Source organism: Balaenoptera acutorostrata, chromosome 9, assembly GCF_949987535.1.
Source record: "Balaenoptera acutorostrata chromosome 9, mBalAcu1.1, whole genome shotgun sequence".
NCBI classification, from domain to species: domain Eukaryota; kingdom Metazoa; phylum Chordata; class Mammalia; order Artiodactyla; family Balaenopteridae; genus Balaenoptera; species Balaenoptera acutorostrata.
In genome coordinates, this window is record NC_080072.1 from 36425165 (window position 1) to 36449130 (window position 23966).

The window sequence follows — 23966 nt, forward strand, 5'->3', positions numbered from 1 at the left end:
GAGAGCAGCAGGGTAAGGGAACCCAGGAGAACTGCTCTGCCACGTGGCTCGCAGTCTTGGGTTTTATGGTGATGGGATTAGTTTCTGGGTTGTCCCTGGCCATCACTCTGACTCAGGGTCCTTTCTGGTGGCCATGAAACCGCTCAGCCAAGATGGATTCCAGCGAGGAGGATTCTGGGAGGTTGGTAGGCCATGTGGACTGGCGTCTCCTCTCTCCTTTTGACCTTTCCCGTATTCTTCTGGTTGGTGGTGGCTTGTTAGTTCCGTGTTCCTTACCAGGATCTCCTGTTGTAAAATAACTCATGCAGATTGTTACTGTCTTTGCCTGGCCAGGGCGGGCGGTTTCAGTCAGTGTTTCCCCTAACACTTTCAAGGTACAAATAGTGTCTCATGAAAAAAGCAGCTAATCCAGCTCTCAACTCAAACAATCACAGATATAATTTTCTTCAAAACCACCGTGAATTATACTTTCACATGGAGCAAAATGTTTTATGCATATTTTCCATTTGTCACACAGGATATTAAAATGTCTCATTAAAAGGTCAAGATTAAATAAAGTTAATAATTTTTCTACTTCATCAAGGACATTCTTAGGTGAAATTGGCTTTTTTCTTTTTCCCTTACTGGTGTATTGCAATGAGGAATACAATGACTTCTGCTATAATTGGTGCTGCTGCCTTCATCTATGCTGAACATCAGCATTTTACCTACTATCGCTTTTGCAGCATCAGTGCAAATGTCAACACAGTGGAAAAAAAGCTAATTAACAAACTTTTTCTTTATATTTTTTTCTTCTTTTAAATTTTTTTTCCTTTTTAACCTCATGGATGCTTGAAAAAGTCTCAGAAACCTCCAGGTTTTATGAGACAACAATTTGAGAACTGCTATTTTAAACTATTTGGAATATTTACTGTATTATTGTACAGGAAGACTGCATTTTTTCAGAGTACTTATTAACCAATTTCCCTAGTTTTCCCAAGTGACTAGAATAAATTATAAGTAAAGTGTATAAGTAATAAATATATATATAGTGAGAGAGAGAGAGTCTTTTTCTGTGCTATCAATTGATTTGTTCACTATTCTCCATCAGCATTACAGTTTTAATTACTTACCTTTCAAAATGTCTTTAAAATCCAGTGGGAGCAAGAAACCAATTATAACTCTTTTTTTAAAAAAATGTCAAAAGTGGTTTTATGTGCTTAATCACCCAAGAAAAATAAAAATTATTTTCATGCCCACAAAACAAAACAAAATAATTCTAATTATAGTTGAGTGAAATTGATCTTTGTATAAGGAAATATTTAACCCACTCAGAAGCACAGTTTTTATTGATTAATTATAAACAAATTTAAAAATTAACTTGAAAAGAATTTAAAGTTGTATAATATTATGATTTTTCTTGGGATGATTGCTTCTCCTTTGTATGAGTCTACCTTTATACCTCTTAATAAGTATAGTTTTCAACATATAATTCCTGCATGTTTCATATTACTGTAATTATTTGTATTTCTCTCCACTATTGTTAAGATTATTATTTTTACTATTTCTTCTAACTCTCTGTTGCTAGTGTAAAGTCTTTTTATTTTTAGGCATAGATTTTATTTCATTTTAGGTATTGAAGAATCTTATAATTGTCATCCTGTTGGTTTTATTGAGTTATAAGAAGACAATGAAATCTCCTGAAAGTAATGATAATTCTTTCTGTAGTTTTAGAAAAGTTTGAAGGAAAAAAAGAGATAATTTTATTGCTTCTTACCTGTTTTATATCTTACTTTACCTTTAAAACCTCTAATAGTGTTAAGTAATATGGTTATTCTTTGAGATTTTTCTAGAAGTACCTCTAGTGTTTCATCATTAACCAAGAGATTGATAGTTTGAGAAAAAAAAAATCTTTGTTTCACCATGGAAGTATCTTCAGTCTAAAAATGGAGATGTACATTACATTAAAGAAAAAAATATGTTTCTAGATATAACTTGATTGAATCTTTATATTTTGAAGGTAAAGTTTCCCCAAATATGCAAGAAAATGATTGATTAGGTTAATGTTAGGTGGATCCCAAATTCTTCCTATGCAAACACAGTCAGAAAACAAAGGAGCTCCATTTACAAAACTATGAAGGAAAGTGTTTTTGACTCCACAATTCTATACCTAGCTAAATGGCTGTTTATGCAGTTAGCAATGCCTTCTACAATGCATCCGATATTTTCTAAATCTCTTCTTTTTAAATTTTTCTGAACTTTTAAATTTCATGAAATAAGTATATTTCAGTGTAACATTACTACTTTGACACTTCAGAGAATCTTCTTTGAACTGCAGATTCTTTTCATGTTTCTGGAATATTTCCCTGTTTATGCATCCTCACAGATCTCTATTTGCCTTGTAGTGGCTTATAGTAAAGTAGAAGCTGAATTTATTTCTGATATAGGAGTTTGCAAAAATCTTTCACCTGCTAGATTCAGAATCAAAAGGGAGTATTTAGTCAATTATTAATGTGGAGAACCAGCAGCTGCAGGAGTAAAATGGTATCAACAATTCCGCAAAAGAGCCCTAATGCTGGATCGTATTCTCTGCATAGCGTGGCTGTTTGTACCAAAAGGAAAACTCGGTGTTCTCCCACGCAGCTGGCAGCATCCCAGTGCCGCTGGTCAACCCAAAGAAGATGAGATATGTTAACTATGGACTTTGGGTGATAATGAAGTGTCAATATATTTAGGTTCATCAGTTTGTAACAAATGTACCACTCTGGTGTGGGATTTTGAAAGGGGGGGGAGTCTGTGCATATGTGTGGGTCTGTGGGAAGTCTGTGTGCTTTCCACTCTATACTATTGTGAACCAAAAACTGCTCTAAAAATAGTCTATTAAGGCCCAAAACAAAACAAGCAAACAAAAACAAAGAAAAAGTGCTCCTGCCACAACTGGAAGAATTCCCTTGGAGCTCACATTGTAGGTCCTAACAAACCAAATGATGATGTTTATCATCATGCCATCACACCCATTGTTTTTAATCTTTAAAATATGAGTGCAAGAGTAGAAATCTAGGATCAACAAACAATGTAGAGCCAGAGAACAAACATGAAAATGAGTGATTTAGTGTGAAAAATATACAAAACTGATTGGTCTTGCCTCCTTAACCAGGGTTACCTTATACAACCATGTGAGTTATACAATGTAAAAAGAGTTGTTGAGCACAACAGCCCTAAGAATTTGCGGAAAACAATTGAGAGATAACATTGCATGTTGTGAGAGAGGTTAACATGGAAGACTTGAACATCCTCCAGTCTAAGGAGTTTGAGCAAAATGTATCAAGAAAGCTTAGAGATTACTGAGTAGGAGAATGGCCTGCTGATAGTGGGCTTGCAACTTTTGTATAGATCACACTATACGTGGGAAAACTTGAGGCAGGGCAATCCAACATCTCATTCCACAGCAGGCACTCTCATCCTGCCTTCAGATGCTGCTAGTGTTCAGCTGCCAGTTGCAGCTCTATTCAGTCATGAAGAGCAGTCCTGCCCAGGGACAAGCTGATTTCTGCTTTTATTCCACACTCTATATGATGGTCATTATTATTCAAACTAGTGAGCACCACCAGAATTAGAATAGTTTTGCCTGTTCTGAGATGATGCATACAACCAAGCCTATTCTTTCACTTGCCTTTAATAAGTGAGAAGAAAAATAAAAGTTTCAGTTACTGATGAGCAAATTAAGAAGTGCTCCATAAGACATTCTCAATTGTTTCATTTTCCATCAATTGTATTCCCATCAATACTTGATACTTTCCACTACTTGATAATGAAAGTATCAAATATTCAAGCCTAATTCATTATTCATTCATTTTCTTATTCATATACTTACTAAGTAACTGCCTATTAAGTAATTACTATATGTCAGGAGAGCTCTAGGTACTGGGATAAATCTATGAAAAAATGGACAAAAATCGTTGCCTTCATGGAACATACATGTTTCTTTTCTTTCTCCCTCCCTTGCTTTTTCTTTGTTACTTCCTTTTTTCATTTTTTCCATTCTTTCTTCCTTTATAATTTTATTGTCTTCTTTATTAAAACACAAAAAGTAATGCAACTACTAAAATAGATACAATTAAAATGTATACAATTAAATAGGAATGTGAACAGAAATGTCTGTTTCAGTTAGAATATAGGAGGACACATAAAAACCTTCATTCCTGTGGCAACAACAAGAAAAGCACAGCAAAATAAAAATCACATTTTTCTATAGAGCTAGTTAAGTGTGGTAGATGCAAAGAAGCTTGCTGAACTAAGTACCCACAAGATAAAAGCCTTTCATAGGTGTCAAGAAGTCATTCAGCATTCATATTGGTGGCAGTGAATGCCTGGGCTAGGTGCAGATTGACAGATGAGTGGACATGCCATAGCGAGACTGAGCATTAGATTATAGTATGGGCTAGTGGAATGGACTAGTCCCTTGAAGAAGCCCAAACACAAAAATTAATCACTCAGCAGAACAATTCTTCCCTCTATTGCACCCACTACAAGATTTTGTTGAGAAAGTGGCAGTGGAAAAGGAACTGGAAACCAGAAAGAAATCAGGTACTTCAGCATATTCTTCTAGTGCTCAGATTCAGACTCACTTCCAGAATTGAATTCAAAAGAAACCAACATTATCTGAAACTGAAGACCAAGCCTCATCCTCAAAGTTAACAAGATAACAAGGGCATCGCAGGCAACATAGTAAGTAGCGGTTGAGCTAATCACAGATGGACTCAGTATAATTAAAACTATGGCCCAGCCCAGTTTAACTCAACTCCAAGACAAATCAGAATGAGCAGCTTCTCATCGTAACTGCCACAGAACAAAGACTTAACAGTCTCGTCGAAATAAAACAAAACAAAGCAAAATGTTACACTTCATTGTACAGTGTTCTTTAGTATGTTCAGAATACAATAAAAATTATTAAACGTGCAAAGAGGGATGAAAATTTGATCTATAATCAAATAAAGATAGTAAATAGAAATTGGAAAGCCAAATGTCCATCAACAGAAGGATAAATAAACAGACTGTGGTATATTCTTATAATAGAATACTACTAGCACTAAAAGGAACAAATTATGAGACGTGTAACAACACTAATACTTCTCAGATTTGCTATGTTGAACAAAAGAAGTCAGGCACAGAAGAAAATATGTCGCATGATTCCACCCATATAAAGTTTTCAAATAGGCAAATCTATCTTTTGGTGCTAGAAATCAGAACAGAGACTACCTATTTGGGTAGGGGGAGAGTGGATTGACTAGAAAGTGACATGAAAAACTTTTGGGGTTGATGGAAATATATATCTTGCTTTGGATGTGGGGTTATGTGTATGTATGCATTTGTCAAATTCATTGAAATATGCATTTAGCAAGTCTGTTTCACTGTTCTTAAAATTGAAAAATAAATAATATAGATAAAAATAAAACTTAAAAATCAGTGCCAGTAAAAGTAAATTTATAAGACCAGAAGGATAACACTGGTAAAAAAAAACAAAAAAATAGAATTCAGATAGATAAGCTTTGTCCTAATTACTAAAATTAGGTCACAAATTATTATGAAAGTTGTGGGTTTTATCTGCCTATTTCTGCTTAGAATACTCTATTGGGACTTGCAGATAGAGGAGAAGGCAGCACACTGCTGTTTGGCCTTGTTGGTCTACTCAGGAGTCTGCTCTGATTCTGAGGAATCTCTTTCCATTCCCATCATGCCCTAAATCTACAGGGTGGCCTTCCATCTGTATGGTCTTTCTCCTGTGTCCTTATGGACCCTACAATTGTTTTTCCAAAGATCTATTGTCTCACATGTGACTCACTTTCCTTTTCCAAAGCTTTAGCTATTTTCAGGAACCTACAGTAATAATTTTTTTTTTAATTTAAAAAGACAAGTTAATAACATGAATAATACTTCAATAGACTTTTTTCAGTCTAGTTTTTTTTTTTAACAGGGATTCACAATGAGCACAGTACGCAGCATAACTGAAAGACAACAAGAAAGAATCTGAATGAATGCAGGTAGAGAGCAGAAGGAAAATTTTGCCAACACAGTTTCCTCCAATTTAAGAGGCCAGTGAAGTGTCATTGATGGAGCACTTTGGGGTATTCATAATTGTGCTAATTAATGTTTTAACATTGAAATTGCTATGGTTCTTAGAAGCAAATAATAGAGTCCATTCTTACCAGGTTAAGGAGAAATGAATTTCTTGAGGGGCATTAGTACTTTATAAAATTACTGGAAGAGTCAGAGTAAAAAACTCAAGTCTAATCTTTCCACATTCCAAGACGGAGAAGCTGCCGCCTCCTTCACATCAGTTTAGAAACACTCTTCCTCTGCTCCTTTTCGTGTTGACCTGAGCTCAGCCTGTTTCCCTCTGTTGTTTGCCTCTGAATAAAAATCTGGGTTGGGAGTGCCTTACTGGCAGAAACTAAGTCATATGCTTGCATTCTAGCTGTTGAGGTAGCCTGGGAAATAGAGTCTTGCTTTTCTTTTAACTTAACCTTGGGCTGTGATGATACACAATATAGCAAAGTACTAAAATTTAGAGAGGGTATTCAAAAGTCTTTGGTAAGATAGATGTCTACTACAAATACATTCTCTTATTTCATGCTTGCAAGACCCTATTTTTGTCTCCATTTTCCTAAAGATAAAGAAATGGTGGCTTTGAGAAATTAAATAATATGCTCAAGAGCACATAAGTAGACACATGGAACAAGATGTGAACTCAAGTCTGTTCACAATGTGAACACAATTCTGGGACAAGAGTCTGAACATCTCATTCTGGTCTTAGTTAAACAGTAACATTTCTTTTAGGTTTTAATCTACCAGTTGTTTTTATTTTTAATTTTTTTTAAAGTTGATTTCTTAGTTAAAGGAAGGAACTGGATGATGAATGCTGGGGACATTTCTTACATTCCAAAAGTAAGAGCCCTAGCAACTCAATAAAGCCTAGATGTACAGATTTTCAAGTCCAAATTGGTGCTAAATTAGGGCCACTTCATTTATCTTCACTCTTAAGGATTGAACAGACTTTATTTCTGTAGTGGAAGAAGTAATTTTTATTTCCTAGACACACAGTTGGACTGACATAATTCACTATAGTGGAATACTGTAATCAAAAATTACCTTGCTACATGACTAATCTTTCTGATTTTTTCCCCGGTTCTAACTCCAGGGTTGCAAAAGTAACCTTTGGTACTTTTTCTAGAAATTAGTGAGTCTTTGTCCTGCCTTAGAACAAGGATCCAATTACTCAGGACTCTATTTTCCTTTAATACTAGTGCTTGGTATCTCAAGCATATTCTGTTATCTAGAGGATGTTTCTATTTTCTATATTGATAAAACAAAAATATTTACTCAAAATCTTCTCACATGATCAAAAGCTTCTCACGTGATTGTTGGGTAAGATTTATTCTTTAAGGGCTTCATGATTTTCCTCAAAAACAAAAGCTCTTACTCTTTGGCAGAATTTGGCATCAGTTAACTCCATATTAGATAAAGTAGAATGTAGAAAAGACCTTAGCCATTACTAAGAATAGAGCAGATATTTTACTTTAGGGAAAATCTTTGCATTTTCTCTATTTTATGCTTTGAACAATGTCTAGAAAGAGAAAAAGAATTGGACTTAAGTCAGAAGACTTGAGTTCATAAGTACAGTACTTACGTGCCTTTGAATAACTTGCTTAAAGTCTCCAGGTGTAGGTTTCCTCAAATGATACATGTGCAGAATAAAACTAGTCTTACTGTGAAGTTGGACCAAAAGTGACTGTGTTAGTGAAAGTACTTATGTGTCCTCCTGCAATTTTCTTCTCAGCATCTGCTGTTATCTACAGCATCAGAATTATTCTTGCTCTACTGGATCATGTGAAAGAGAGAGAGAGAGAAATAATACTAATAATAATAAGGAAGAGGAGAAGGAGAGGGAGAAAGGAGGAAGGAAGGCAGGAAAGAAGGAAGGAGGGAAGGAAGGAAAGAGGGAAGGAAGGAAGGGAAGGAGGGAGGAAGGGAGGACCCACTCTACGTTGACCCCACATCCCACATTTCTCATCAGGTAACATTCATTACTGGGTTCCGGCACCCTGGCCTACTTGCTGTATTGAACACATTGAGCATGGTCCCCTTCTCAAAGTGATGCACTTGATAGTCCATCTTCCTGGAAGGCTTTTTCCCTCTACAATCTCTGGCTGACTGTTTAACCTAATTTAGGTCTCTGTCTAAAGATTGCCTCTGCTTGGAGACTATCTGATAATCAATGTCTGTTTTATTTTGTTCTCACACATTAGTTACCACCAGACAATGTATTATATATTATTTGCTTATTTTCTATTTCCCCCATTAGACACTAAGCTCCACTAGGCATGAGCTTTTTAAATTGTGTTCATTACCATATCCCCCAGTAGCTCAAACAACACTTGGCACATTGTTGGCAGTTAATAAGCGTTTATTGAATAAATGACTGGATTTAGTTAATAAAATTAATAGATTTAAAATTTCGTGAGTTTTCAACTGCATATTAGTTAATGCCTTGGTAAATTCTGGATCTGGGTCAGCGGTAATTTCTTTACTCATCTCTCTGCCAACTTGATAATGAATACATCTATTTTACTTAAAATATTTTATAAAGATGCCAGTCTGACTCCTGGTATGGGGCTTCATGTAAAACCACACAGTAAGAAAATTTTTTCTATGATTTTCAAAAGTTTATCACAATTAAAACTTGACAGTCTAGTATGCCATTCCTAAACATTTGCTAAACAAATCTATTAATTAATCCATGCCAAGGTGTTATGGGGGATTAGTGTTACCGCTCTTAGGTAACTAGCTTGCAAATTAAAATAGCTGTACCTTAATTTGCTTCTTTACTCAGTGATTCCTGACTTTGCTACAGAGTGATAACACCTAGAGAACTTAAAAAAATCCCCATGCCCAAGTTGCACCACATAACAAATCAGAATGTCTGAGGGTGGTAGTCAGGTACCAGTATTTTTTAAAATCCCAAATCAATCCTAATGTACAGCAAAGATCACTTCCTTAACCCAAATGAATGGAAGTTTCTAACACCAGAGAAAAATTAGTGATTTGTGTCTCTGTTTTCTCCTAGAAAGGCCCACACTTCACCATGTTCATGGTTCTCACATAAGAGCTAGTCCTCCTCTTCTCCCTGGAAAGCACAGCATACACACAACATATACCTTGTATATAATTTAAATGAGACCTTATGGGCATACTCTATAGGCTCCTGCCTTTAGACTTCAATTCCCATTGGTCCTTCTGAATGGAATGTCCTTCTTACAGTCTCTACCTGTTGATATCCATCTTTTAAAGCCCTGTAAAAAATGGTACCTCCTATTTGATATCTCTTTCCCTATTGGAATTGATCTTCCCATAGTCAGTCTACCCATTAATCTTTCTCTTGTTCCTCATTTATTACAGTCTGGTTTCCATCACTAATTTGGATAAGTCACCTTGCTTAGGCTGTGATTTAATCATCTGTTAAATAAGAGGGTTGGGACTTGAACTTGCAAGACTCTCAGCTCTCTTCTGGCTCAGAATTACTATGAATTCTTGTATCCTACACACTCTCCTAGAAACAACAACTTTTATCATTACCATGTATCTTGAGTGTACAACACACTAGTTTTAAGCTGATAATGGCTTTTTGGCTTCCGAGCTGTCAGAAGTAGAACAATTCCACATACACATACTTCTTTTCCTGAAAAATAGCAATCATAACTCTCATGATATTTAATATAAATGTGTATGTATACCTCTATATATACCATATGTATATATAACATATATATACCTACACTTACTAAATATATATTCTATATAATATGTATATAAGCATATATGTTTTATGTACTATAAAACAATTTGCATGACATTTTTGTGTGTGTGTTTTTCCATTTTATTCATCTTAACAACATACAAAGTAGGTAGGCAAGTAAGTGGTATACCATATTGCAAAACAAAGACTCAAAAAGGTCAAGTGATTTGCCCAAGGCTTCACGTAAGTTACATGACAAGGCTCTATCTGAAATAGATGTCTTCTGCTTCCTTAGTTCATTGTTCTTTCTATTCCCTCAGAGTTATCTCTGTATTTATAATATTACAAGAGAATAAGTAAGACCTCCTCACGCTGTGGGGTCCATTGTCTGTTGTTTTTCCTCAGACTTGGGAAAGTAAGCCCCCTCGCCCCCCCACCAAATGTCAAGGTTTTGGAGCTCTGCTTATGTGTGACCAGCTAGCAGGAACTAAAGTCATGCAGTATTTGTGTGGCCTCCATTTACTGATAAATATCTAAGCCGGGGAAAGTGTCCTTCCTCTTTCTATGACAAATCAAGCATATCTGACACCAACTATTCTTCTCTGTCAGGCATTTCACAGCTCGTGCCTCAGAAATCCAAATTCCTGTCATCCCTCAACAATCTCCCAGCAAGGCACTTTGTTTTCAAGTTAGCAGTGATGTAGATGTTTCCTAAAAGGAGAATGGCTAGTTACGCTAAGTGGATTATGTAGAAGAGAAAGAGAGGACCCTTTGAACAACTTCTATTACACTGACATCGGATTTTAACCTTTATAAAGTGATCTCATATCCATTATCCTCATTCAGTAAAGGAGGAAACTAAGGCCTCAGGGGTTAAATGCCCAGTCATAAGATCAGAAATGGTGGAGCCAGGACAATTATCCATGTTTTCTGGTAGCTAATCTAATTCAGAAGAAAATGATGAATTGCCCATCCCACTCCATTCCAGTGATGAAGAGGAATTTTTTCTCTGACTTTGCTCTCTTCTGGGCTTATACTGAAGTCTTTCCAATCAAAGACTTGGGGTACTCTATATCCAAATGCAACTAGAAAAATGTGCCTAAGTCAAGAAACTTCAGGGTCAGCTAGTGCTTTTGCCTAATCTTAACTGCTATTTTTGTATTTTTCTTGTTTTACTTTTTAATCCTTTATTTGGACAACCACTAAGTATAGGTGTATAGGCTTTGTCTAAATGTTGATTGTTAAATATAGATGAGGAGGAGGAAGGTAGGTGTGAGTATAAAGGAGTGTATAAGGGAGCCTTGTGATGGAACATTTCTACATCTTGATTGTGGTGATGGTTACATGAATATTAGATCCATGAATTATACCAATGTTCATTTTCTGGTTTGATACTTACTATATTATACAAGGTGGTATCACTGGGGGAAACTGAGTGAATAGTACATAAGAACTTCCTGTGAATCTGTAGTTATTCAAAATTTTTAAAAAACTAAACATAGATGATGAATGAGTTCCCAATGTAAACAATGATAATAATAATAATTAGATAGTTAAGCCATGAGAATCTTGGGATGTCTTCCTGTCATTAGGAGGATCGAGTTGATATGTAGTAGATGGAGTTCTCTGCTTAAAGCTGACTCTGAGTGTTTTTCTGGCTCTACTGGCTAGTATAGAGCTGCAGAAATAAGCTGCTGGGCTCAAATCCAGGCTCTGCTGCTTACTAGATATGCAGCTTCAGGGAATTTACTTTGCTCCTCTGCATCTCAATTTCCCCATCCATAAAATGGGGTTATAAATGTATCTTTCCCACAGAGTTATTGTATGGCATAAATAAGTAATCATATTACAAAATATAAATATATCAAATCAGCACATTGTATACCTTAAACTTACACAATGTTATATATCAATTATATCTCAATGAAAAAAAATAAGTCATTATATATTGAAGTAATTACTTGAAGTAATTATATATATTATATACATATATTTCAATGAAAGTTAGCTTTGATTATCATTGTTTTAACTGTGTTTCCCTGAGTAGAATGAATGTTGTAGTATTTTTGTTTTGAATAGAAGAGTTCGGGAATTATCCTGAGTGTTCAAGGAGTTTTCCTCAATTTCACTGAAACAACAGATCCTTGGTCCTACATAGGCCTTCTAAGGCACTCTGGAGCTAAAATACACTTGGAGGCGGAGCATGCATAAGGATCTAAGGGGTACCCAGTGGAGTTGGATCAGCCTCTCCTGTACCTGAGAAGATTCATTGTATTTGATCCTTTTTCTACATTGAAGCATCCAAGTCCCCTTTAGAAGGACATATAGTACATTAAAATTGTCTTCATTTCCAACTGAGATAGTGAATAGGGATAATATGCACAAATAAATATGTAGAGGTTATAAGATTACGTATAGTTTTTTTTATCACAAAAGTTTTAACACTCCATCAGGAAATATTTGGTCCTATATTAGCTAATGCCACTGATTAATATCTCTTTGGAAAGTGGTGATGAGTGATAAAGAAAATAATTGGAGTTTGAAAAATATTCTTGGAGGATAGAGAGGTAGTGTTACCTTGAAGTGCCCTGGGATGTTGCTAGACAGCCAGATATGTTAGGGAAGAATGTTGATGTGAAAATGAATGGGCATTAGAGGGTAGAAGTAGCATGGTTGGTGGAAAGGCACTGGTCTGGGACTCAAGAAATCTGTTTTTGAATCCTCCCTATGCTACTTACCTATAAGTACAACAATCTTAGATCAGTTACATGATCTTTATAACTTAGTATTATTATCTATGTAGTGAGAACAATAAGATCTACCCACCACATATTGTGAAATTAAATGTTTCAGCTTGTGAAACAATGAATGGGAATATGCTTTGAGGACTATTGAATGTTTCTTTATCCTAGGATTTCCTTAATCACTTTTGCTCAGACACATTCTCCTTAATATAACAACACATATTCCCACATTACTCCGTGTAGAGAACCTCTAAATTTTTTCACTAGAGGTGACTTTAAAATCTGTTCCTAATGATAAATGTCTCAAATTGGTAACTGGCTAGCTCAACTTAAGAGAATATTATCCTCTTGTATCTCCTAGTTAATTCTGTAGGAGGATGATTTTGTTTTGAAAACTCTTTTAATATTCACTACAAATAAGTCAGATAATGCTTATTTACATTTTACACATGGGGAAAATAACATTCAGGTAAGGTAAGCTACTCATAATCACACAGCTGATAAATAGTTGATTTATGTTCTTATCAATCTGGCTGCAAATCCTATTATCTCCCCACTGTTCTATAAAGTAGAGGTGGTATAGATTCCACCAGTGTCCCATCTTTACTCAAATTATCTCAAGTCAAACAAAAATACCTGGGACAGAATGGTACTTGCAAAGATTACAAATATTAAGACACAGAACATAAAATAAATTTTTACATGTTTAAAAAATGGAATAAAGGACTAAAACGAAGTTACAGCGCAAAATTTTAAAAGAACCATGTAGGCAGTCACTACCCTAATCAAATGACCAAATTAACATTACTATACATAAAATGTCAATACTATCATGTCTCCCCTAATAAAAATTGAAATCACAACATCACTTCTTAGTATTCTCACCAAAAATGTGCAACACGATCTGATGTACAAAAATGTACAATTTGATCAAATTGTGAGAAAATGTCAGAAAAATCCAAATTGAGGACATTCTACAAAATAACTGGCTAGTATTCTTCAAAAGTGTCAGGTCATGAAAGAAAAACTGACAAACTGTCACAGATTGGAGAATACTAAGACTAAATTAAAACTAAATGCTATGTGGAATCCTGGATTGGATCCTAGAACATAAAAGGGACGTTAGCAGAAATGCTAGTTAAATAAAATTTGAATAAAGTCTGTAGGTTTGTTAAGAGTTGTGTATCAATGTGAATTTCCTAGTTTTAATAATTGTACTGTTGATATGTAAGACATTAACATTAGGGGAGGCTGGGTAAAAGGTATATGAGAACTCTTTGTGTTACCTTTGCAACTTTTCTTTAAATCTAAAATTATTCCAATATAAAATTTGAGAAAAAGTTTAAAAATATATTTAATAATTATCAAATAGAATTTTTAGAAATGAAAAATTGTACATGAAATTAAAAACTCACTGGACCCACAATCATTTTCTGGTACACTTAAGGTATGTTCATTTATTATTTGTAAATTTTACTTCAGGACAAATAACAAAACCTATAAATAAATATTTAATTTTAATTAATGATATGCAGGACAGAGTATTTAGGTGGAAGTGTATTTATGTCTGTAACTTTCATAGTAATATATAAAGAAAATAAGATGATGGTTAAATGGATAGTATAATAGAAATGTGACAATGTAAATATAGCAAAATGAAGACAGTAGAATCTAATTCTGGGTACATGGGTATTCACTGTAAAATTCTCCCAACTTGTGGAAGTTTAAGAATTTTTACAATAAAATGTTGGAAAAAAATCAAAGGATAGTTTAAATAAGAAATTAATTTAAAAGTTTGAATAAGATTTTAATAAGAAAAAAGTTTAAATAAAAAAGCAGGCATATCTGAAGAAATAAAAATTATGAAAGACTGATTAATAGATGTGGAGGGTAAACTAAGTCTAATATACAACTAACTGGAATTCTGAAAGAAGAGAGAACTGGGTACAAGCAATATTTGAGGAGATTATGGTTAAACATTTTCCAGAACTGATGATGGAAAACAATCAATATTCTATTCCATGTGGGATAAAGACCAGTAAATCCCTAGTAGGATTAAACAAAGAATGAAAGAAAAGAAACACAATCACACACTTAAGTGAAGCTTCAGAAAACCAAGGAAAAAGAGTGGATCTTAAAAAACAGCCAGAGATTTAAGACAACAAAAACTTGAATGAAACAAAACAAAACAAAAAACAGATCACCTTCAAAGGACTGACACAGACTGAGAGCTGATTTTTCAATAGGAAGAATGAATGCCAGAATAATATTTTCAATGTGTTGAGAGAAAATAAGGCCCAACATGTTTTTTTTTTCCTCACCAAAAATGTATTTCAAGAATAAGAGCAAAATACAGACTTTCTAGGTAAGGAAAACCTGAAGGCATTTGATCTGGTTAACTATTGCTGCATAATACATTATCCCAAAACATAGTGACCTAAAACAACAGCCATTTGATTATATCACATGGTTTTTGTGGATCAGGAATAGGATGGGGCTAGAATGATTCTTCTATCACCAAATAGGGCCAGTTGGTGATATTTACCTTGTGGCTGAGCAGGTCTGAGGGGTCCAGGAGACTTCTCTCATGTTCCTGGTGCATTTAGGGTACAAGTGGGACTGGAAAACCAAGCTTAGCCAGACCACACCTCTCTCCATGTAATCCTCCTGCCCTCTCCATGTGGTCTCTCTAGCAGGGTAGGCATACTTCCTTCATGTCAGCTTAGAGCTCTCAGAGACCATGGCAGAAAGAAGGCTCCAGTTCTTGAAAATGCCCAGAACTGGCATGGTGTCACTTCTACCACATTCTACTGAACAGAGTTGTCAGAGGCCAGCCCAGGTCCAAGGGAGGAAAATTAATTTCACTTCTCCACAGGAGGAATATGAAAGAATTTGCAGCCATCTTCATTTCACCACTGACTTCAGGCAGAAATAACTAGATTCCAGATGTACAGTCAGAGCTATAAAAAGGAATTCTGTACAGAGAAACTGATAATATCTCGGTAAATCTAAGTAAGCACCCACAATATGAAACAATAATAGTGTTGTCATGCTTGTAAAAAGGAAAAAGAGAAAAACTCTAAAATATACAACAAAAGGAATATATAAGTAGGAAGAGGATGAAAAGAATTTAAATATTCTGGAGGTCTTTGTATTATTCAAAAGAAAGAAAAAGATGTTGATTAACCTAACCATAGGCTTTCATAAAGGAAGTGTGCCTTTGTGAAAAACTTCAGGGTAACTACTAAAATACTAGAAATAGGTTGCATAGCTCTTGATGAGTAGAGGAAAAAAAGATTGAGAAGAAATTTAGGTAATGCAAGATAAAGGAAGAAAAGCAGAAAATTGCAAAAAGGGGACAAATAGAAAACAGAACGTAAGATGGAAAACATATCCAACTATGTCACTAATTATAATAAATGTGCATGAACTAATTATGTTACTTAAAAATCTATACATTGTTTATAAGAAACACAACTAAAACACAATAATAAAAATAGTTAAATATACACAAATAATTTCATTTCCCTGTAATGGTAATATATAGCTTAAAAATATAATTTACTAAAAAGATACAATTTACATTAACAATAAATACATAAAGTTTTAAAAAATAAACCTAATATAAATTGAGCAAAATATTTACAGGGGAACACTATAAATTTTTAGTTAAAGACTTTTAAAAAGACCTCCAATTATTTATTGGAGACCTTTACCACATTCTTCAAAAGGAGGTACAATTTCTCCCAAATTCATTCATAAATTCAGTGTAATCCCAATAAAAATCCCAAGAGATTTGTTCTTGTTTGTTTGTTTGTTTGTTTTTAACTTTGTAGGTGATCCTAAAATTTAAATTAATGATCAAAGGGCCAGGAAGAATCAAAGGACTCCTGAAAAAGAAGGAAGAGTTTATGGTTCAGAAAGCTAATCCTTCTAAATGTCACAACTTATAAAACATTAGTAATTGTGTCAATATGATAGTGGCACAAAGATAGATAAAATCACTATCAGTGGAACCCAACAGCAGATGGAAACTTACTTTGTAATTGGCAGAAACCGCAAGGTCACAGTAGAGTTCCTAGTGCTCTGGCTTTAAGAGATCTGGGTGCTCCAGATCCATCAGTTCTTCTCAGGCTTCTGCATCACCATTGGCTGGACCAAAGATGAGGCCAGGAAATTTTGTATGCTCCTGGAAAGACACTTCTAACACCACTCCCTATTATTCATACCCTCAGTATCAAGAATCAGTGAGTAAACAGAAACTGTCCTAGATGTTTAAAAAGAGGAGATATGTAACATAGGGAAATTCTTACAAATAAGTCAGAAGGATTGAAAGTCTAATTCCCAAGTTGTCATCACACACACACACACGCAAATCAAAAACAAAAAACTTGCTCGTCCTGAATCATTATCCATCACAGTAAATGGCACCTAATTATCCAGCTGCCCTGGCCAAAATCCTCGAAGCCATCCTTCCTCTCTTCCTTTCCCACCTCACGTCAAATCTACTGACAAAAACCTGTTGCCTCTACCTTCAAAATTTATGCAGAATCCAGCTAATTCTCACCACATCCTCTGTTACCTCCCTGGTTTAAGCCTTTGTTTTTGAACAGGCTGTACTCCCTGCTACTGCCCCTGCCCACCAACAATGTGTTCTCAACACAGCAGCCAGAGACTTGTAGACATTAGTGCTATGCACCAGATACTCCACCATGTGCATGGTTGAACTTCTCTGGCCCCTTGAAACCTAAATTACCATGTCATTTAAGTTGGCTGATGAAATGAGAATGGAAATGATGTGGTCACTTCTAGATGAATGGAAGCTCTAGCGGTTGGTGCTTGTTTTGACTGGTCTTTGTTTCTCTCACTGTGATGAGAACTAGTGGCACTCCCAATGGTAGCTACTCTGCCAGCCTGGGTCCTGAAGTGAGAATGTGGATCATAGTACCCAGCTGCCTTGCAATGAGTGTAACACGGGCAAGAATTAAACATTCATGGTGTGAGGCCACTGAGAACGTGTGGTTATTTATTGCTAAATTACAACATACATGATTGATTCTGATTGTTTGATACAGTGATCTTTTGATCACTGATCAATATAATGAACCATTCAAAAATGTAATTCAGATCATGTCATACTTCAAAGGCTTCCTGTCCGATAAACTTGGCCCCTTGTTCCCTCTCTGAACTCACCTTTTAACTTCTCCTTGATTACACTTTCCAGACTGATCTTCTGAACACACCAGGCATACTTCTGCCTCAAGAATTTTGCAGTTGCTTTTCCCTTTATCTGAAATGTACCCCCTGCCCCAGATATTCACATGAATTGTTCCTTAACTTTCTTCAAATCTTTCCTCTAATGCTAGCTTCTTTGTATAGCCTTTCCTGATAATTCCATTAAAAATTCACCCCAGCCCCACTTTTCCTATACTCGTTCTCTTTTTATTTTCTTTACAGCACTGATCACCATCAAAAAAGTAAATTTTACTTTTCTTTGCATATTTTTTATTAGCTATCATCTTTCTCCCTCAACTAAGATGAAAGCACCATAGAGTAAGAATTTTAATCTAATTTGTTTCCTCTGGATCCCTAACCCCTATAGTGGTGCCAGGAACATATCAACCACTCAGTAAGCATGAGCTGAACAAATGAATGGCAGAGGTGGCATTGAAGACAAGGAAAGTATGTGTTTCTACTAAATGATGCTAGGACAAGTGATTGTGTATAATAAACAAAAAATGAAATTGGGCCAAAACTTCATACCACATAAAAAATCAGTTCCAAACAGATAAAATTAAGTTTAAAGGCAAAAGTATTCAATTTTAAAAGTCTATATAAAAGGAATTCTTATGGGCCGGGGAAAGAGTCCATAAATAATAAACCAAAGAACAGAGCATAAAGGATTACCTACTACAAAATTAAGAATTTCTGTTCATCAAATATCACAGAGAGAATAAAAAGATACATGAAAAATAGGAAGAAATATTTTCATAAAAACTAATTAAGAGTAAGATAAACAATTCAGTAGAAAAATAGTGAATCGTAGGTACTTCACTGAATGAGAAACATAAATGGTCAATATACATGCAAATGTACTCCTCTTCATAAGAAATCAGGCAAATGCAAGTTAAAGTCACAGTATATTCCACTTTGCATCTTCCAGGGGCACAAAAATGTCAATGTTTGGCAATATCAAGCCTTGGTGAACATGTGGAAGACCTGACACAGTGTACAGACACCTTAAAAAACAATATACAATATCTGGTAAAGCTGAGGATGTAAATACTTTATGACCCCACAAATCCATATATGTTCTAAATAATATATGAATATGTTACATATATACATGAATATATCATGAGTTTCATATATATTTATATATAAACTCATAATCATATATAGCAAGTGATATATGTGGGAATGTTCCTGTATAAGAACATTCATAACAGAACTTCATAAGAACAGGAACAATCCAAATGTCCATTGACTGGAAAATGGTAAAAAAATTGTGGCATGTTCTTAAAATAAAATCATATACAGTAATGAAAATAAATAAATTATAGCTATAAATAGCAACAATAAATATTGCAAATATGCTGCAAAAAAAAAACTAAATAAATCACAAAAATCCACAGAGAATAATTCCATTTATACATGATTCAAAAATATTTAAAATAAACAATACTTTATTTAAACTTAAATTAAATATAGTGGTTACTGTTTGTTTCTGAAGGAGGATGTATAATGGAATCTGGGAAGAGCAGACAAGAAATTTCAAAGAAAAATTTTTTTCCTTAAAATGGGTGGTTAGAATATAGATATTCCTTTGTTTTTATTTCTTTTAATTTACATGTATTCTTATAATATTCTTTTATATCTATTCAACATATAATAAAAAATTTTTTCAGTGTTTTTGTGCTTAAATGTCCTTGCATTTGAAAATGAAGCATTTAGAGAATTCTATATTTATTTGCCATGATAACAGAAATGCTTTTGATTATCCAATTGTTTTGTATCTCTTTGGGTAGCCTGAAACTGTGCCACTCAGCGTTATAAACTGCAAGTAAATGCCTTTTGAGAAAGGCAACAAATCAGAGATGCAAAATGCCATCACTGATTAATTTATGAAAACGAAGTTTTCAGCCTACAAGAACCAGGGGCAAAACAAAACAATAACTCACCAGGGGCCCATGAGCCCTGAAGTGTGATGCTTGGCCATGTGTAACTCTTTATCATTCCAAGTCTCAAATCTGAATGATATCATTCATGCTGCTGCTAAGGTGCCAACTGAATATAAATTGGCCTTTCTGGGCATCAACAGGTCTCATTCTGCCAAGTGATTTGATAGTTCTTTTATTTTAAAACACTTAGGATGGATTATAGAATGAAAGCCCACACTTTGGAGCTGTTTAGAAAAATCAATTCAATCCATACTTAAAAAGAAAAATCCTTCTGTTGTTTCTAGTGACATATCTTACTCAATAGAATATTCCCATGGAGATGCAAATACTTGCACAAGGTAACTTTCGACAGCAATGTGATTGTTAGCACGTGTATCATGGCAATATTGGCACACTGTGAACCTCTACATTTACTCCAGTGACTCTAAGAGTGCTCAAAACATTTTTAGAACACCTGTTGAGGAATAGGTCCTCAAAGCCTTGAATGAATTTTTACAGTTTAGGGGTGGATTTCAATGGTTTTTGAAAAATGCCAAAGTTAGAGAATAAAGGGAGATTTCAAGGGCAGGGCATTCTTCATTTGGCTCATACACAAGAGGCAGCTTTGTGGAGAAAGGAGTCTTGATTCTGTGGATAGTTCATAAAGTGTTACTGATGCCAATTCCCCATGACAAGGTAGACGTAAACAGGTCTCACTGGGAATCCTGTCTCTGCCACTTACTGCCTCTGGAACAACTGAAAAGTTAGTGAACTCTTCAAATGTCAACAAACTCCCATGAAATGAAGATAATTAAGACTATCTTGAAGGGTTGTTATGGCAATTTAAAAAACATACACATGTCTACTAACACATAAAATTATTCAAAACATGGCAAATAAAAGTTAAAAAAAATAGTAGTAGTAAATCTAATTCTGAGATCTTGAATTTAGGCAATATTGAATAGCAGTTAAATACATGAGGTCAGATTGACCTGAATTTAAATCACAGATTCTCCATTTCCTAGATAGGTAATTTATCTAGTTTTCAGAAAATTATTTAGCATCAGAAAGACTTTGAAAAATGGAATGATAATAGAATTTGTTGATTTATCATAATAATCATATAGCTATTTAGAATTTAAATGGAATTGGTGGTAAATTCAAGTAAAGTAGAAATTTTAAACATTTAAGTCTTATCTCATTCATAAATGAGATCAATGCCTTACAACAGAATGACTTGGAAGGCCTGGGCATGGGCATTTAGGCTATCCTCTTTAGCTTTCCCAGACCATACAGAATTGAAGTGACAGAGTGTGTAGTCTAGATCTGGGCAGTCTGAGATTAAATCTGGCTCTGCCATCTTAACTAGCTGTATGAACTTGGGGCCAGTGTTCGGGGCCTAAGCCTAATACGATTTTGGAAGTATCCTTTAAGGAAATGAATACGAAATTATAAATATGAAATTAAGTATCTGATTCTGAAATTTAAACTTTATTAACTCCAGAGTACATTTGCCTCTGATATCTTATAAGGTTGTTGGGTTGGAGATCGAATATATGTAACATGTTTGGAACAGTGCCAGCACAGTGATCACTAGATAAGTGTTTGCTGTAATTACTGTCTCAGTCCCACAAAGATATCTCTAGACCTTCCATACCCTAAAAAAACTTTTAAGAAGAAAAGAGGAAATAGGTCTATTATTCCCTACCCATATTATACATTTCATTTTATCCTGAAGTGCTAAAGTGCCTAGTTATGCTCAGGACAGTACTGGTTATGGGTAGGTGCAGAAGACATGAAAAACAAGAGTTCACAGGGATAAGAAAAAATCTAAGAACACCCCCATTTCTGCCCCTGGAGCAAGTATCATTGCTAAATGTTCTCACTTTCCCACTTACGGTTTTGGTGTTTGGTGGGAAGGTCCGGGAGAGTATTGTGCCTCACTCAGACTTGCTGGGGCTAAGTTCTTTGGAAAATGTTAGTTCACATTTTGGTTTCATCCTGCTTTCTCCTCTTACTTCCCACCTCACTCCCACCTCCCATAGTTGACCTCCACATCTAATGAATAGATTTGACAAAATAAGCTTGTTTAACAAATGTTCTGATTATCATTGATTTCATGTTCGCTTCTATCTGGTTCATTTTATTTACACAGAGGAAACAAGAGGTAATGATTACTACATAAAGGACCCCTTGTTGCATGTTTAACAGAACTAAAGAAGAGAGAAAACTTCTGTCTAGAGACTTCATAAATTTAGGTCATAAGTTTGATCACTTTTTTCTACTAGAAATGTTTTTTTTCTGCCCTTATCTGATTATCTGTTTTGAGGCTAAAATCAAGAACTATCCCATATGCCTCTACCAGTCTTCAACTACAGAATCTGTAGCTGAAAGGATATATTCTTTTTTTGAGATTCTCCAGGTTTATTAAAATTTCTGGTCTACTAAGAAGTTATATCATTTACTAAATCTAACTCCAAGTCATAGAACAGGTACTGGACCAGTCTCCTGGGAGAACTTTGTATGCATCTTTTCCACATAAGAAGTGAAGTTCTTATTTCTGAATAGTAGGCTTGTCCTATCTAATTAAATACAACTTACTTTCAAATGTGATGTTTCTGGCATGGTTATGGTTATAAATTTGGTTTATCCAATTAGATATTGGTAGAAATGAAGACAAATTCTTATTGAACCTTTGCAAACAACTATATTATTATGGGAAATAAGGGGATTTAATAAAGATTTAGTTTTGCAGACAAGGCCAATTAAAATGCACCTTTATTTTCTACAGAATAATCACCCTGAGGTTCTCCTGATGGTTTATTAGCTTTATAATATACATTAAAATTTCTAAATGGCTATTTTTCCTAAATTCTGAGGGATCAGTTGAAATAAGTTTCAGGGAATTTTAGTTTAGTTTACACAAGTATATCCAGCTATATTGAGGTTTAAAGATAGGCCAAGATGAATGTAAATAGGTTTTTCCTAATGCCCATCAAAAACCAGAACCTTATAACAATGCCTACAACATGTAAAAATAATTATACAGTTAGATTTTTTATTAGTTTAATTCAGTTCTACAGAAGTAATGCCTACTTGAGAAGTTATACTAAAATAGCAAATTGAGTACTAAAATACCACTGAAAAAATTGTGTAAGGGTGGAATGAGATAACCAGAGTTAGAGCATTCTTAAATCCTTTTATTGTCTAGAAGTATATAAAAGACATTGATAAATTTTAGACTTTGTAAAATTAGGTATAGATGATAAAATTTCAAAGATAACTGCTTTAATAACAGGGATAGAGAGTTGGAAAAGAAAGAAAATAAAAAAGAAATGAGGTTTCCCCTCATAAGAAGGCAATAAAGAGGGGGAAAATAACCATCGAAAAGGCAAGGCAAAAAATGGTCAAAATGGAAACTATGAATTTTAGATTAAGACACATGGAGGCTAGAATGTGTAGTTCTATAAGAAAAAAAAGAACAGAAAAAAATCCATGTGTGCAGTGTTAATAAGTATAATTGCCCTTACTTTCCTAAAAATTACAGATTTGTAGACTATTACAAAGCATCAGAAAATTATATTGAACTGTACCTGTCTAGTCAGACCTGCATGACGTTATGTGCAAAGAAATTGACACAAGAATGTTGCTAGCAAAGCAATCAAACAAACGTTCAGGCAAATAACCTAAATGTCCATCTACAGAAGAAGGGAACATATATTGCTGCTGATTCAAACAATATAATAGTAAACAGTATGAAATATCTTTCAAAAATAAAAGATAGCTACAACTATTAGCATGAAAGACTCCAATGATGATATTAAGCTAAAAAATACATTGCAAATAGTATATACAGTATGATACAATTTATATAGAGCCAGACCACATACAAAACTAGCCAGTACATTGTTTAATCATATATCAACAGAATAATAAATACAAAATTTAGTATACCTTCTATTCCTGATGAGAAGAAGGTGATCAAAAAGGGAATTCACATCCGAGTGAAACCCCCTTAATATAAATAGTTATTTTCTTTTTCTTTCATGGTATTGAATGTACAAATTATCTTATATGTACATTATAGTTTTATATGCACAAAATATTTCATTATAAAATAATGGTGCACGATTTATCCTTATTTCTTAGTGGTTAGGCTTTGAGTGTATCTCCTTTAACTTTGATGTGATTATTTTCAGATAGATGTTATAATTAAAATATTTTAGAGTAATTTTTATATTTCTATATTTTTATCAGAATAAGAGTTGAAACTTAATCAAATAATTTTTA